Source organism: Hemiscyllium ocellatum, chromosome 24 (genome assembly GCF_020745735.1).
Source record: "Hemiscyllium ocellatum isolate sHemOce1 chromosome 24, sHemOce1.pat.X.cur, whole genome shotgun sequence".
NCBI lineage: Eukaryota > Metazoa > Chordata > Chondrichthyes > Orectolobiformes > Hemiscylliidae > Hemiscyllium > Hemiscyllium ocellatum.
In genome coordinates, this window is record NC_083424.1 from 52,213,655 (window position 1) to 52,229,854 (window position 16,200).

Genomic DNA, 16,200 nt, shown 5'->3' on the forward strand with positions numbered 1-16,200 from the left:
GAATGCAAGGGAGCTGCAGAAATGCGGAATTGTATTTTGTGTCTGCACAAGGGCAAGGTGACTAACTGTGCAGAGTGAGAAAGAGAGTGGGCATCCCCATCCTGTCAGGATGGCCGAGTGGTCTAAGGCGCCAGACTTAAGGAGTGTTAGTCCTTGCTTTGCATCTGGCCTTGTGAATTCTGGTCCCTTTCTAGGGGCGTGGGTTCAAATCCCACTCCTGACATGTCTCCCTTTTTCCCCAAACAAACCTTCCCACACCCACACACTCCCCCCAAATTTCACATCTTCTTGGAGAGGAGTCACTCCCCTTTCCCAAACATGGAAGAGTCCAACCCCTCGGTTTCAAAGATAAGGCTCAGGCATTTACAACAATCTTCAGACGCAAGTGCCCACTGGATCATCTTCCTCAGTCTCCTCCTGTGCTCCCCACCATCACACACACCATTCTTCAAACAATTACATTCACTCCGTCTCACATCAAAAGACACTGGACACTACAAAGGCTATGGGCCCTGCCAAGATTCTGGCACTGCTCCTGAACGCTGCTGCTCCACAACATGCCCTTCCTCGAGCCAAGTTCGCCCAGGACAGTGACAACACTGGGATCTACCTGGCCATCTGCCAAATTATCCAGGTATGTCCTGCACATAAAAAGCAGGACAAATCCAAATCAGCAAATTCCACTCCCGTCTATCTCTTCCCAATCCTCGGAAAAGTGATGGAAGGGCTCACCAACAGGGCTATCGAGCAGCACCTGCTCAGCAATAACCTGCTCAGTGACACCCAGTTTGGGATGCCCCAGGGTCACTCAGCTCCTGACCTCATTTTATTTGTGTCTGTGTGTGAGAGAGAGAGAGATTGTATGTGTTGGTGAGTGTGTGCGTGTGTGTGTGATAGAGAGGTTGGGTGTGTGTGTCTGTGTGTGGGTGTGAGAGAGAGTATGTGTGTGTGTGAGAGAGAGAGTGTGTGCCTGTGGGTATATGAGTTTGTGTGTGTGTTTGTATGTGTGTGTGAGAGAGATTGTGAGTCCATTTGAGTGTGTGTGTGTGTGAGACAGAGAGAGTGTGTACGTTTGTGCTTGTCTGTGAGTGTGAGAGTGAGTGCAGGTGTGTGTGTGTGAGTGTGTGAGAGAGCGAATGTGTGTCTGTGTGAGAGAGAGTGTCTGTGTGAGAGAAAATGTGTGTGTGAGAGAGTGAGTGTGTGTGAGAAGGAGAGAGAGTGTGTGTGTGTGTGTGTGTGTGTTTGTGTGTGAGGTAGAGAGTGCGTATGTGGGTGTGTGTGAGAGAGGGTGTGTTTGTGTGTGGGTGTGAGAGACAGACAGAGAGTGCGTGTGTGTGTGTGAGAGAGAGAGATTGTGAGTGCATGTGAGTGTGTGTGTGTGAGAGAGAGTGTGTGTGAGAGAGAGTGTGAGTGCAGGTGTTTGTGTGTGTGAGTGGGAATGCTTATGTATGAGTGTGTGAGAGAGAGTGTGCGTGTGTGAGAGTGTGTGTTTGTGTGTGTGAGAGAGAGTGTGTGTGTGTGTTGGAGAGAGTATGTGTGTGTGGGAGAGAGAGAGAGAGAGAATTTGTGCTTGTGTGGGGTATGAGAGACAGAAAGGGATTGTGAGTGTGTGTGAACGAATGTGTGTGCGTGCTTGTGAGATGGAGAGTGTGAGTGTGTGTGAGAGAGAGAGAGTGTATGTATATGCATGTGAGAGCGATTGTGTGTGTGAGAGAGGGTTTGTGTGTGTGTGTGTGTGTGTGAGAGAGAGTGTTTGTGTGTGTGTGTGTGTGTGTGTGTGTGTGTGAGAGAGAGAGAGACTGTGTATGAGGAATTGTTGCTGAGTGTGAATGCAAGTGAGCTGCAAAAATGCGGAATTGCATTTTTGTGTCTGCACAAGTGCATGGTGACTAATTGTACAGAGTGAGAAAGAGATCGGGAAGGCTTGGCTCAGCAGCTTGTCAGGATGGCCGAGTGGTCTAAGGCGCCAGACTCAAGGAGCGTTAATCCTTGCTCTGCATCTGGACTTATGAATTCTGGTCCCTTTCTAGGGGCGTGGGTTCAAATCCCACTCCTGACATGTCTCCCTTTTTCCCCAAACAAACCTTCCCACACCCACACACTCCCCCCAAATTTCACATCTTCTTGGAGAGGAGTCACTCCCCCTTCCCAAACATGGAAGAGTCCAACCCCTCGGTTTCAAAGATCAGGCTCAGGCATTTACAACAATCTTCAGACGCAAGTGCCCACTGGATCATCTTCCTCAGTCTCCTCCTGTGCTCCCCACCATCACACACACCATTCTTCAAACAATTACATTCACTCCGTCTCACATAAAGAGACACTGGACACTACAAAGGCTATGGGCCCTGCCAAGATTCTGGCACTGCTCCTGAATGCTGCTGCTCCACAACATGCCCTTCCTCGAGCCAAGTTCTCCCAGGACAGTGACAACACTGGGATCTACCTGGCCATCTGCCAAATTATCCAGGTATGTCCTGCACATAAAAAGCAGGACAAATCCAACTCAGCCAATTCCACTCCCGTCTATCTCTTCCCAATCCTCGGAAAAGTGATGGAAGGGCTCACCAACAGGGCTATCGAGCAGCACCTGCTCAGCAATAACCTGCTCAGCGACACCCAGTTTGGGATCCCCCAGGGTCACTCAGCTCCTGACCTCATTTTGTTTGTGCCTGTGTGAGAGAGAGAGAGAGAGAGAAAGTCTGTGTGAGTGTGTGAATGTGAGAGTGAGAGACAGTGTGTGTAAGCGCGTGAGAGAGGAAGCCTTTATGTGTGTGTGTGAGAGTTGTATATGTCTGTGTGTGTGTGTGTGTGTGTGTGTGTGTGTGTGTGTTTGTGTGGGTGGAGTGTGTGTGTCTGAGAAAGTGAGTGTGTGGGTGTTTGTGTCTGCGAGAGACAGAGAGTGTGTGGGTGTATGATTGTGTGAGCATGTATGTGTGTGACAGAGAGAGAGGGAGAATTTGTATGTGTGTGAGAGTGTGTTTGTGTGTGAGAGAGAATGTGTGTGAGAGAGAGAGTGTGTGTGTGTGAGGGAGAGAATGTGTGTGTGAGAGAGAGAGCGAAAGTGTGTGTATATGAGGGAGAGTGTGTGAGTGTGTGTGTGTGAGGGAGTGTGTGTGTGTGTGTGAGAGAGAGAGAGTGAGTGTGTCAGCATGCATGTGTGTGACAGAGAGGGAGAATTTGTATGTGTGTGAGAGAGTATGTTTGAGTGTGTGTGTGTGAGAGAGAGTGTGTGTGTGCATGTGAGAGAGTGAGTGTATGTGTGAGAGAGAGAGAGAATGTGTGTGTGTGTGAGAGAGAGAGAGAGAGAGGGAGATTTTGTGTGTGTGAGAGAGTGTGTTTGTCTGTGTGAGAGAGAGTGAGTGTGAGTGCATGTCGGTGTGTGTGTGAAAGAGAGAGAGAGAATTTGTTTGTGCGTGAGAGAGAGTCTTATTTTTGTGAGAGAGTGTGTTTGTGTGTGAGTGAGACAGAAAGAGTGAGAGTGTGTGTGATAGAGAGTGTGTGTTTGTGTGCGCATGTGAGAGAGTGTGTGTGTGAAAGAGAGAAAGGGTGTGCGTGTGTGTGTGTGAGTGTGTGTGTGAGAGACTGAGAGTGTGTATGATAGAGAGTGTGTGTTTGTCTGTTCATGTGAGAGAGAATGTGTTAATGTGTGTGAGAGATAGAGAGGGAGTGAGAATTTGTGTGTGTGAGAGAAACTGAGAGTGTGAGTGTGTGTGTGAAAGAGAGAGACAATTTGTGTATGTGTGTGAGAGAGATTGTGTGTGTGTGTGTGTGTGTGAGAGAGAGAGTGTGTGAGAGAGAGACAGAGTCTATATGAGGGATTGTTGTTGAGTGTGAATGCAAGGGAGCTGCAGAAATGCGGAATTGTATTTTGTGTCTGCACAAGGGCAAGGAGACTAACTGTGCAGAGTGAGAAAGAGAGCGGGCATCACCATCCTGTCAGGATGGCCGAGTGGTCTAAGGCGCCAGACTTAAGGAGTGTTAGTCCTTGCTCTGCATCTGGCCTTGTGAATTCTGGTCCCTTTCTAGGGGTGTGGGTTCAAATCCCACTCCTGACATGTCTCCCTTTTTCCCCAAACAAACCTTCCCACACCCACACACTCCCCCCAAATTTCACATCTTCTTGGAGAGGAGTCACTCCCCTTTCCCAAACATGGAAGAGTCCAACCCCTCGGTTTCAAAGATAAGGCTCAGGCATTTACAACAATCTTCAGACGCAAGTGCCCACTGGATCATCTTCCTCAGTCTCCTCCTGTGCTCCCCACCATCACACACACCATTCTTCAAACAATTACATTCACTCCGTCTCACATCAAAAGACACTGGACACTGCAAAGGCTATGGGCCCTGCCAAGATTCTGGCACTGCTCCTGAACGCTGCTGCTCCACAACATGCCCTTCCTCGAGCCAAGTTCGCCCAGGACAGTGACAACACTGGGATCTACCTGGCCATCTGCCAAATTATCCAGGTATGTCCTGCACATAAAAAGCAGGACAAATCCAAATCAGCAAATTCCACTCCCGTCTATCTCTTCCCAATCCTCGGAAAAGTGATGGAAGGGCTCACCAACAGGGCTATCGAGCAGCACCTGCTCAGCAATAACCTGCTCAGTGACACCCAGTTTGGGATGCCCCAGGGTCACTCAGCTCCTGACCTCATTTTATTTGTGTCTGTGTGTGAGAGAGAGAGAGATTGTATGTGTTGGTGAGTGTGTGCGTGTGTGTGTGATAGAGAGATTGGGTGTGTGTGTCTGTGTGTGGGTGTGAGAGAGAGTATGTGTGTGTGTGAGAGAGAGAGTGTGTGCCTGTGGGTATATGAGTTTGTGTGTGTGTTTGTATGTGTGTGTGAGAGAGATTGTGAGTCCATTTGAGTGTGTGTGTGTGTGAGACAGAGAGAGTGTGTACGTTTGTGCTTGTCTGTGAGTGTGAGAGTGAGTGCAGGTGTGTGTGTGTGAGTGTGTGAGAGAGCGAATGTGTGTCTGTGTGAGAGAAAATGTGTGTGTGAGAGAGTGAGTGTGTGTGAGAGGGAGAGAGAGTGTGTGTGTGTGTGTGTGTGTGTTTGTGTGTGAGGGAGAGAGTGCGTATGTGGGTGTGTGTGAGAGAGGGTGTGTTTGTGTGTGGGTGTGAGAGACAGACAGAGAGTGCGTGTGTGTGTGTGAGAGAGAGAGATTGTGAGTGCATGTGAGTGTGTGTGTGTGAGAGAGAGTGTGTGTGAGAGAGAGTGTGAGTGCAGGTGTTTGTGTGTGTGAGTGGGAATGCTTATGTATGAGTGTGTGAGAGAGAGTGTGCGTGTGTGAGAGTGTGTGTTTGTGTGTGTGAGAGAGAGTGTGTGTGTGTGTTGGAGAGAGTATGTGTGTGTGGGAGAGAGAGAGAGAGAATTTGTGCTTGTGTGGGGTATGAGAGACAGAAAGGGATTGTGAGTGTGTGTGAACGAATGTGTGTGCGTGCTTGTGAGATGGAGAGTGTGAGTGTGTGTGAGAGAGAGAGAGTGTATGTATATGCATGTGAGAGCGATTGTGTGTGTGAGAGAGGGTTTGTGTGTGTGTGTGTGTGTGTGAGAGAGAGTGTTTGTGTGTGTGTGTGTGTGTGTGTGTGTGTGTGTGAGAGAGAGAGAGACTGTGTATGAGGAATTGTTGCTGAGTGTGAATGCAAGTGAGCTGCAAAAATGCGGAATTGCATTTTTGTGTCTGCACAAGTGCATGGTGACTAATTGTACAGAGTGAGAAAGAGATCGGGAAGGCTTGGCTCAGCAGCTTGTCAGGATGGCCGAGTGGTCTAAGGCGCCAGACTCAAGGAGCGTTAATCCTTGCTCTGCATCTGGACTTGTGAATTCTGGTCCCTTTCTAGGGGCGTGGGTTCAAATCCCACTCCTGACATGTCTCCCTTTTTCCCCAAACAAACCTTCCCACACCCACACACTCCCCCCAAATTTCACATCTTCTTGGAGAGGAGTCACTCCCCCTTCCCAAACATGGAAGAGTCCAACCCCTCGGTTTCAAAGATAAGGCTCAGGCATTTACAACAATCTTCAGACGCAAGTGCCCACTGGATCATCTTCCTCAGTCTCCTCCTGTGCTCCCCACCATCACACACACCATTCTTCAAACAATTACATTCACTCCGTCTCACATCAAGAGACACTGGACACTACAAAGGCTATGGGCCCTGCCAAGATTCTGGCACTGCTCCTGAACGCTGCTGCTCCACAACATGCCCTTCCTCGAGCCAAGTTCTCCCAGGACAGTGACAACACTGGGATCTACCTGGCCATCTGCCAAATTATCCAGGTATGTCCTGCACATAAAAAGCAGGACAAATCCAACTCAGCCAATTCCACTCCCGTCTATCTCTTCCCAATCCTCGGAAAAGTGATGGAAGGGCTCACCAACAGGGCTATCGAGCAGCACCTGCTCAGCAATAACCTGCTCAGCGACACCCAGTTTGGGATCCCCCAGGGTCACTCAGCTCCTGACCTCATTTTGTTTGTGCCTGTGTGAGAGAGAGAGAGAGAGAGAAAGTCTGTGTGAGTGTGTGAATGTGAGAGTGAGAGACAGTGTGTGTAAGCGCGTGAGAGAGGAAGCCTTTATGTGTGTGTGTGAGAGTTGTATATGTCTGTGTGTGTGTGTGTGTGTGTGTGTGTGTGTTTGTGTGGGTGGAGTGTGTGTGTCTGAGAAAGTGAGTGTGTGGGTGTTTGTGTCTGCGAGAGACAGAGAGTGTGTGGGTGTATGATTGTGTGAGCATGTATGTGTGTGACAGAGAGAGGGAGAATTTGTATGTGTGTGAGAGTGTGTTTGTGTGTGAGAGAGAATGTGTGTGAGAGAGAGAGTGTGTGTGTGTGAGGGAGAGAATGTGTGTGTGAGAGAGAGAGCGAAAGTGTGTGTATATGAGGGAGAGTGTGTGAGTGTGTGTGTGTGAGGGAGTGTGTGTGTGTGTGTGTGAGAGAGAGAGTGAGTGTGTCAGCATGCATGTGTGTGACAGAGAGAGGGAGAATTTGTATGTGTGTGAGAGAGTATGTTTGAGTGTGTGTGTGTGAGAGAGAGTGTGTGTGTGCATGTGAGAGAGTGAGTGTATGTGTGAGAGAGAGAGAGAATGTGTGTGTGTGTGAGAGAGAGAGAGAGAGAGGGAGATTTTGTGTGTGTGAGAGAGTGTGTTTGTCTGTGTGAGAGAGAGTGAGTGTGAGTGCATGTCGGTGTGTGTGTGAAAGAGAGAGAGAATTTGTTTGTGCGTGAGAGAGAGTCTTATTTTTGTGAGAGAGTGTGTTTGTGTGTGAGTGAGACAGAAAGAGTGAGAGTGTGTGTGATAGAGAGTGTGTGTTTGTGTGCGCATGTGAGAGAGTGTGTGTGTGAAAGAGAGAAAGGGTGTGCGTGTGTGTTTGTGAGTGTGTGTGTGAGAGACTGAGAGTGTGTATGATAGAGAGTGTGTGTTTGTCTGTTCATGTGAGAGAGAATGTGTTAATGTGCGTGAGAGATAGAGAGAGAGTGAGAATTTGTGTGTGTGAGAGAAACTGAGAGTGTGAGTGTGTGTGTGAAAGAGAGAGACAATTTGTGTATGTGTGTGAGAGAGATTGTGTGTGTGTGTGTGTGTGAGAGAGAGAGTGTGTGAGAGAGAGACAGAGTCTATATGAGGGATTGTTGTTGAGTGTGAATGCAAGGGAGCTGCAGAAATGCGGAATTGTATTTTGTGTCTGCACAAGGGCAAGGTGACTAACTGTGCAGAGTGAGAAAGTGATGGTAAATCACCCTCCTGTCAGGATGGCCGAGTGGTCTAAGGCGCCAGACTTAAGGAGTGTTAGTCCTTCCTCTGCATCTGGCCTTGTGAATTCTGGTCCCTTTCTAGGGGCGTGGGTTCAAATCCCACTCCTGACATGTCTCCCTTTTTCCCCAAACAAACCTTTCCACACCCACACACTCCCCCAAATTTCACATCTTCTTGGAGAGGAGTCACTCCCCTTTCCCAAACATGGAAGAGTCCAACCCCTCGGTTTCAAAGATAAGGCTCAGGCATTTACAACAATCTTCAGACGCAAGTGCCCACTGGATCATCATCCTCAGTCTCCTCCTGTGCTCCCCACCATCACACACACCATTCTTCAAACAATTACATTCACTCCGTCTCACATCAAAAGACACTGGACACTGCAAAGGCTATGGGCCCTGCCAAGATTCTGGCACTGCTCCTGAACGCTGCTGCTCCACAACATGCCCTTCCTCGAGCCAAGTTCTCCCAGGACAGTGACAACACTGGGATCTACCTGGCCATCTGCCAAATTATCCAGGTATGTCCTGCACATAAAAAGCAGGACAAATCCAAATCAGCAAATTCCACTTCCGTCTATCTCTTCCCAATCCTCGGAAAAGTGATGGAAGGGCTCACCAACAGGGCTATCGAGCAGCACCTGCTCAGCAATAACCTGCTCAGTGACACCCAGTTTGGGATGCCCCAGGGTCACTCAGCTCCTGACCTCATTTTATTTGTGTCTGTGTGTGAGAGAGAGAGAGATTGTATGTGTTGGTGAGTGTGTGCGTGTGTGTGTGATAGAGAGGTTGGGTGTGTGTGTCTGTGTGTGGGTGTGAGAGAGAGTATGTGTGTGTGTGAGAGAGAGAGTGTGTGCCTGTGGGTATATGAGTTTGTGTGTGTGTTTGTATGTGTGTGTGAGAGAGATTGTGAGTCCATTTGAGTGTGTGTGTGTGTGAGACAGAGAGAGTGTGTACGTTTGTGCTTGTCTGTGAGTGTGAGAGTGAGTGCAGGTGTGTGTGTGTGAGTGTGTGAGAGAGCGAATGTGTGTCTGTGTGAGAGAGAGTGTCTGTGTGAGAGAAAATGTGTGTGTGAGAGAGTGAGTGTGTGTGAGAGGGAGAGAGAGTGTGTGTGTGTGTGTGTGTGTGTTTGTGTGTGAGGGAGAGAGTTCGTATGTGGGTGTGTGTGAGAGAGGGTGTGTTTGTGTGTGGGTGTGAGAGACAGACAGAGAGTGCGTGTGTGTGTGTGAGAGAGAGAGATTGTGAGTGCATGTGAGTGTGTGTGTGTGAGAGAGAGTGTGTGTGAGAGAGAGTGTGAGTGCAGGTGTTTGTGTGTGTGAGTGGGAATGCTTATGTATGAGTGTGTGAGAGAGAGTGTGCGTGTGTGAGAGTGTGTGTTTGTGTGTGTGAGAGAGAGTGTGTGTGTGTGTTGGAGAGAGTATGTGTGTGTGGGAGAGAGAGAGAGAGAATTTGTGCTTGTGTGGGGTATGAGAGACAGAAAGGGATTGTGAGTGTGTGTGAACGAATGTGTGTGCGTGCTTGTGAGATGGAGAGTGTGAGTGTGTGTGAGAGAGAGAGAGTGTATGTATATGCATGTGAGAGCGATTGTGTGTGTGAGAGAGGGTTTGTGTGTGTGTGTGTGTGAGAGAGAGTGTTTGTGTGTGTGTGTGTGTGTGTGTGTGTGTGTGTGAGAGAGAGAGAGAGACTGTGTATGAGGAATTGTTGCTGAGTGTGAATGCAAGTGAGCTGCAAAAATGCGGAATTGCATTTTTGTGTCTGCACAAGTGCATGGTGACTAATTGCACACAGTGAGAAAGAGATCGGGAAGGCTTGGCTCAGCAACTTGTCAGGATGGCCGAGTGGTCTAAGGTGCCACACGCAAGGAGCGTTCATCCTTGCTCTGCATCTAGGCTTGTGAATTCTGGTCCCTTTCTAGGCGCGTGGGTTCAAATCCCACTCCTGACATGTCTCCCTTTTTCCCCAAACAAACCTTCCCACACCCACACACTGCCCCCAAATTTCACACCTTCTTGGAGAGGGGTCACTCCCCCTTCCCAAACATGGAAGAGTCCAACCCCTCGGTTTCAAAGATAAGGCTCAGGCATTTACAACAATCTTCAGACGCAAGTTCCCACTGGATCATCTTCCTCAGTCTCCTCCTGTGCTCCCCACCATCACACACACCATTCTTCAAACAATTACATTCACTCCGTCTCACATAAAGAGACACTGGACACTACAAAGGCTATGGGCCCTGCCAAGATTCTGGCACTGCTCCTGAACGCTGCTGCTCCACAACATGCCCTTCCTCGAGCCAAGTTCTCCCAGGACAGTGACAACACTGGGATCTACCTGGCCATCTGCCAAATTATCCAGGTATGTCCTGCACATAAAAAGCAGGACAAATCCAACTCAGCCAATTCCACTCCCGTCTATCTCTTCCCAATCCTCGGAAAAGTGATGGAAGGGCTCACCAACAGGGCTATCGAGCAGCACCTGCTCAGCAATAACCTGCTCAGCGACACCCAGTTTGGGATCCCCCAGGGTCACTCAGCTCCTGACCTCATTTTGTTTGTGCCTGTGTGAGAGAGAGAGAGAGAGAGAAAGTCTGTGTGAGTGTGTGAATGTGAGAGTGAGAGACAGTGTGTGTAAGCGCGTGAGAGAGGAAGCCTTTATGTGTGTGTGTGAGAGTTGTATATGTCTGTGTGTGTGTGTGTGTGTGTGTGTGTGTGTGTGTTTGTGTGGGTGGAGTGTGTGTGTGTGTGTGTGTGTGTGTTTGTGTGGGTGAGTGTGTGTGTCTGAGAAAGTGAGTGTGTGGGTGTTTGTGTCTGCGAGAGACAGAGAGTGTGTGTGTGTATGATTGTGTGAGCATGTATGTGTGTGACAGAGAGAGAGGGAGAATTTGTATGTGTGTGAGAGTGTGTTTGTGTGTGAGAGAGAATGTGTGTGAGATAGAGAGTGTGTGTGTGTGAGGGAGAGAATGTGTGTGTGAGAGAGAGAGCGAAAGTGTGTGTATATGAGGGAGAGTGTGTGAGTGTGTGTGTGTGAGGGAGTGTGTGTGTGTGTGTGTGAGAGAGAGAGTGAGTGTGTCAGCATGCATGTGTGTGACAGAGAGAGGGAGAATTTGTATGTGTGTGAGAGAGTATGTTTGAGTGTGTGTGTGTGAGAGAGAGTGTGTGTGTGCATGTGAGAGAGTGAGTGTATGTGTGAGAGAGAGAGAGAATGTGTGTGTGTGTGAGAGAGAGAGAGAGAGAGGGAGATTTTGTGTGTGTGAGAGAGTGTGTTTGTCTGTGTGAGAGAGAGTGAGTGTGAGTGCATGTCGGTGTGTGCGTGAAAGAGAGAGAGAGAATTTGTTTGTGCGTGAGAGAGAGTCTTATTTTTGTGAGAGAGTGTGTTTGTGTGTGAGTGAGACAGAAAGAGTGAGAGTGTGTGTGATAGAGAGTGTGTGTTTGTGTGCGCATGTGAGAGAGTGTGTGTGTGAAAGAGAGAAAGGGTGTGCGTGTGTGTGTGTGAGTGTGTGTGTGAGAGACTGAGAGTGTGTATGATAGAGAGTGTGTGTTTGTCTGTTCATGTGAGAGAGAATGTGTTAATGTGCGTGAGAGATAGAGAGGGAGTGAGAATTTGTGTGTGTGAGAGAAACTGAGAGTGTGAGTGTGTGTGTGAAAGAGAGAGACAATTTGTGTATGTGTGTGAGAGAGATTGTGTGTGTGTGTGTGTGTGTGTGAGAGAGAGAGTGTGTGAGAGAGAGACAGAGTCTATATGAGGGATTGTTGTTGAGTGTGAATGCAAGGGAGCTGCAGAAATGCGGAATTGTATTTTGTGTCTGCACAAGGGCAAGGTGACTAACTGTGCAGAGTGAGAAAGAGAGCGGGCATCACCATCCTGTCAGGATGGCCGAGTGGTCTAAGGCGCCAGACTTAAGGAGTGTTAGTCCTTGCTTTGCATCTGGCCTTGTGAATTCTGGTCCCTTTCTAGGGGCGTGGGTTCAAATCCCACTCCTGACATGTCTCCCTTTTTCCCCAAACAAACCTTCCCACCCACACACACTCCCCCAAATTTCACATCTTCTTGGAGAGGAGTCACTCCCCCTTCCTAAACATTGAAGAGTCCAACCCCTCGGTTTCAAAGATAAGGCTCAGGCATTTACAACAATCTTCAGACGCAAGTGCCCACTGGATCATCTTCCTCAGTCTCCTCCTGTGCTCCCCACCATCACACACACCATTCTTCAAACAATTACATTCACTCCGTCTCACATCAAGAGACACTGGACACTACAAAGGCTATGGGCCCTGCCAAGATTCTGGCACTGCTCCTGAACGCTGCTGCTCCACAACATGCCCTTCCTCGAGCCAAGTTCTCCCAGGACAGTCACAACACTGGGATCTACCTGGCCATCTGCCAAATTATCCAGGTATGTCCTGCACATAAAAAGCAGGACAAATCCAACTCAGCCAATTCCACTCCCGTCTATCTCTTCCCAATCCTCGGAAAAGTGATGGAAGGGCTCACCAACAGGGCTATCGAGCAGCACCTGCTCAGCAATAACCTGTTCAGCGACACCCAGTTTGGGATCCCCCAGGGTCACTCAGCTCCTGACCTCATTTTGTTTGTGCCTGTGTGAGAGAGAGAGAGAGAGAGAGAAAGTCTGTGTGAGTGTGTGAATGTGAGAGTGAGAGACAGTGTGTGTAAGCGCGTGAGAGAGGAAGCCTTTATGTGTGTGTGTGAGAGTTGTGTGTGTGTGTGTGTTTGTGTGGGTGGAGTGTGTGTGTCTGAGAAAGTGAGTGTGTGGGTGTTTGTGTCTGCGAGAGACAGAGAGTGTGTGGGTGTATGATTGTGTGAGCATGTATGTGTGTGACAGAGAGAGAGGGAGAATTTGTATGTGTGTGAGAGTGTGTTTGTGTGTGAGAGAGAATGTGTGTGAGATAGAGAGTGTGTGTGTGTGAGGGAGAGAATGTGTGTGTGAGAGAGAGAGCGAAAGTGTGTGTATATGAGGGAGAGTGTGTGAGTGTGTGTGTGTGAGGGAGTGTGTGTGTGTGTGTGTGAGAGAGAGAGTGAGTGTGTCAGCATGCATGTGTGTGACAGAGAGAGGGAGAATTTGTATGTGTGTGAGAGAGTATGTTTGAGTGTGTGTGTGTGAGAGAGAGTGTGTGTGTGCATGTGAGAGAGTGAGTGTATGTGTGAGAGAGAGAGAGAATGTGTGTGTGTGTGAGAGAGAGAGAGAGAGAGGGAGATTTTGTGTGTGTGACAGAGTGTGTTTGTCTGTGTGAGAGAGAGTGAGTGTGAGTGCATGTCGGTGTGTGCGTGAAAGAGAGAGAGAGAATTTGTTTGTGCGTGAGAGAGAGTCTTATTTTTGTGAGAGAGTGTGTTTGTGTGTGAGTGAGACAGAAAGAGTGAGAGTGTGTGTGATAGAGAGTGTGTGTTTGTGTGCGCATGTGAGAGAGTGTGCGTGTGAAAGAGAGAAAGGGTGTGCGTGTGTGTGTGTGAGTGTGTGTGTGAGAGACTGAGAGTGTGTATGATAGAGAGTGTGTGTTTGTCTGTTCATGTGAGAGAGAATGTGTTAATGTGTGTGAGAGATAGAGAGGGAGTGAGAATTTGTGTGTGTGAGAGAAACTGAGAGTGTGAGTGTGTGTGTGAAAGAGAGAGACAATTTGTGTATGTGTGTGAGAGAGATTGTGTGTGTGTGTGTGTGTGTGTGTGTGAGAGAGAGAGTGTGTGAGAGAGAGACAGAGTCTATATGAGGGATTGTTGTTGAGTGTGAATGCAAGGGAGCTGCAGAAATGCGGAATTGTATTTTGTGTCTGCACAAGGGCAAGGTGACTAACTGTGCAGAGTGAGAAAGAGATCTGAGATCACCATCCTGTCAGGATGGCCGAGTGGTCTAAGGCGCCAGACTTAAGGAGTGTTAGTCCTTGCTTTGCATCTGGCCTTGTGAATTCTGCTCCCTTTCTAGGGGCGTGGGTTCAAATCCCACTCCTGACAGGTCTCCCTTTTTCCCCAAACAAACCTTCACACACCCACACACACTCCCCCAAATTTCACATCTTCTTGGAGAGGAATCACTCCCCCTTCCTAAACATTGAAGAGTCCAACCCCTCGGTTTCAAAGATAAGGCTCAGGCATTTACAACAATCTTCAGACGCAAGTGCCCACTGGATCATCTTCCTCAGTCTCCTCCTGTGCTCCCCACCATCACACACACCATTCTTCAAACAATTACATTCACTCCGTCTCACATCAAGAGACACTGGACACTGCAAAGGCTATGGGCCCTGCCAAGATTCTGGCACTGCTCCTGAACGCTGCTGCTCCACAACATGCCCTTCCTCGAGCCAAGTTCTCCCAGGACAGTGACAACACTGGGATCTACCTGGCCATCTGCCAAATTATCCAGGTATGTCCTGCACATAAAAAGCAGGACAAATCCAAATCAGCAAATTCCACTCCCGTCTATCTCTTCCCAATCCTCGGAAAAGTGATGGAAGGGCTCACCAACAGGGCTATCGAGCAGCACCTGCTCAGCAATAACCTGCTCAGCGACACCCAGTTTGGGATCCCCCAGGGTCACTCAGCTCCTGACCTCATTTTATTTGTGTCTGTGTGTGAGAGAGAGAGAGATTGTATGTGTTGGTGTGTGTGTGTGTGTGTGTGTGATAGAGAGGTTGGGTGTGTGTGTGTGTGTGTGGGTGTGAGAGAGAGTATGTGTGTGTGTGTGAGAGAGAGAGTGTGTGCCTGTGGGTATATGAGTTTGTGTGTGTGTTTGTATGTGTGTGTGAGAGAGATTGTGAGTCCATGTGAGTGTGTGTGTGTGTGTGAGAGACAGAGAGAGTGTGTACGTTTGTGCTTGTGTGTGTGAGTGTGAGAGAGTGAGTGCAGGTGTGTGTGTGTGAGTGTGTGAGAGAGAGCGATTGTGTGTCTGTGTGAGAGAGAGTGTGTGTGTGAGAGAAAATGTGTGTGTGAGAGAGTGTGTGTGTGTGAGAGGGAGAGAGTGTGTGTGTGTGTGTGTGTGTGTGAGAGAGAGAGTGTGTGAGAGAGAGACAGAGTCTATATGAGGGATTGTTGTTGAGTGTGAATGCAAGGGAGCTGCAGAAATGCGGAATTGTATTTTGTGTCTGCACAAGGGCAAGGTGACTAACTGTGCAGAGTGAGAAAGAGGTCTGAGATCACCATCTTGTCAGGATGGCCGAGTGGTCTAAGGCGCCAGACTTAAGAAGTGTTAGTTCTTGCTCTGCATCTGGCCTTGTGAATTCTGGTCCCTTTCTAGGGGCGTGGGTTCAAATCCCACTCCTGACATTTCTCCCTTTTTCCCCAAACAAACCCTCCCACACCCACACACTCCCCCCAAATTTCACATCTTCTTGGAGAGGAGTCACTCCCCCTTCCCAAACATGGAAGAGTCCAACCCCTCGGTTTCAAAGATAAGGCTCAGGCATTTACAACAATCTTCAGACGCAAGTGCCCACTGGATCATCTTCCTCAGTCTCCTCCTGTGCTCCCCACCATCACACACACCATTCTTCAAACAATTACATTCACTCCGTCTCACATCAAAAGACACTGGACACTGCAAAGGCTATGGGCCCTGCCAAGATTCTGGCACTGCTCCTGAACGCTGCTGCTCCACAACATGCCCTTCCTCGAGCCAAGTTCTCCCAGGACAGTGACAACACTGGGATCTACCTGGCCATCTGCCAAATTATCCAGGTATGTCCTGCACATAAAAAGCAGGACAAATCCAAATCAGCAAATTCCACTCCCGTCTATCTCTTCCCAATCCTCGGAAAAGTGATGGAAGGGCTCACCAACAGGGCTATCGAGCAGCACCTGCTCAGCAATAACCTGCTCAGCGACACCCAGTTTGGGATCCCCCAGGGTCACTCAGCTCCTGACCTCATTTTGTTTGTGTCTGTGTGTGAGAGAGTGAGAGATTGTATGTGTTGGTGAGTGTGTGCGTGTGTGTGTGATAGAGAGGTTGGGTGTGTGTGTCTGTGTGTGGGTGTGAGAGAGAGTATGTGTGTGTGTGAGAGAGAGAGTGTGTGCCTGTGGGTATATGAGTTTGTGTGTGTGTTTGTATGTGTGTGTGAGAGAGATTGTGAGTCCATTTGAGTGTGTGTGTGTGTGAGATAGAGAGAGTGTGTACGTTTGTGCTTGTCTGTGAGTGTGAGAGTGAGTGCAGGTGGGTGTGTGTGAGTGTGTGAGAGAGCGAATGTGTGTCTGTGTGAGAGAGAGTGTCTGTGTGAGAGAAAATGTGTGTGAGAGAGTGTGAGTGTGTGTGAGAGGGAGAGAGTGTGTGTGTGTGTGTGTTTGTGTGTGAGGGAGAGAGTGCGTATGTGGGTGTGTGTGAGAGAGGGTGTGTTTGTGTGTGGGTGTGAGAGACAGACAGAGAGTGCGTGTGTGTGTGTGAGAGAGAGAGATTGTGAGTGCATGTGAGTGTGTGTGTGTGAGAGAGAGTGTGTGTGAGAGAGAG

At 48.9% G+C, this 16,200-nt stretch overlaps 8 non-coding genes across 8 annotated transcripts; all 8 read left to right on the forward strand.

The window, feature by feature from the left end:
- Window positions 1-103: 103 nt before the first annotated feature.
- trnal-uaa (transfer RNA leucine (anticodon UAA)) lies at window positions 104-223 on the forward strand. The gene is made up of 2 exons: window positions 104-141; window positions 178-223. It is a non-coding gene; the product is annotated as a tRNA-Leu (tRNA).
- A 1,716-nt stretch (window positions 224-1,939) lies between these two features.
- Window positions 1,940-2,059, forward strand: trnal-caa (transfer RNA leucine (anticodon CAA)). Its single transcript has 2 exons — window positions 1,940-1,977; window positions 2,014-2,059. It is a non-coding gene; the product is annotated as a tRNA-Leu (tRNA).
- Window positions 2,060-3,938: 1,879 nt separating this feature from the next.
- On the forward strand, window positions 3,939-4,058 carry trnal-uaa (transfer RNA leucine (anticodon UAA)). Its single transcript has 2 exons — window positions 3,939-3,976; window positions 4,013-4,058. It is a non-coding gene; the product is annotated as a tRNA-Leu (tRNA).
- Window positions 4,059-5,756: 1,698 nt separating this feature from the next.
- trnal-caa (transfer RNA leucine (anticodon CAA)) lies at window positions 5,757-5,876 on the forward strand. The gene is made up of 2 exons: window positions 5,757-5,794; window positions 5,831-5,876. It is a non-coding gene; the product is annotated as a tRNA-Leu (tRNA).
- Window positions 5,877-7,745: 1,869 nt separating this feature from the next.
- Window positions 7,746-7,865, forward strand: trnal-uaa (transfer RNA leucine (anticodon UAA)). The gene is made up of 2 exons: window positions 7,746-7,783; window positions 7,820-7,865. It is a non-coding gene; the product is annotated as a tRNA-Leu (tRNA).
- A 3,752-nt stretch (window positions 7,866-11,617) lies between these two features.
- trnal-uaa (transfer RNA leucine (anticodon UAA)) lies at window positions 11,618-11,737 on the forward strand. Its single transcript has 2 exons — window positions 11,618-11,655; window positions 11,692-11,737. It is a non-coding gene; the product is annotated as a tRNA-Leu (tRNA).
- Window positions 11,738-13,595: 1,858 nt separating this feature from the next.
- trnal-uaa (transfer RNA leucine (anticodon UAA)) lies at window positions 13,596-13,715 on the forward strand. Its single transcript has 2 exons — window positions 13,596-13,633; window positions 13,681-13,715. It is a non-coding gene; the product is annotated as a tRNA-Leu (tRNA).
- Window positions 13,716-14,906: 1,191 nt separating this feature from the next.
- Window positions 14,907-15,026, forward strand: trnal-uaa (transfer RNA leucine (anticodon UAA)). The gene is made up of 2 exons: window positions 14,907-14,944; window positions 14,981-15,026. It is a non-coding gene; the product is annotated as a tRNA-Leu (tRNA).
- Window positions 15,027-16,200: the final 1,174 nt, after the last annotated feature.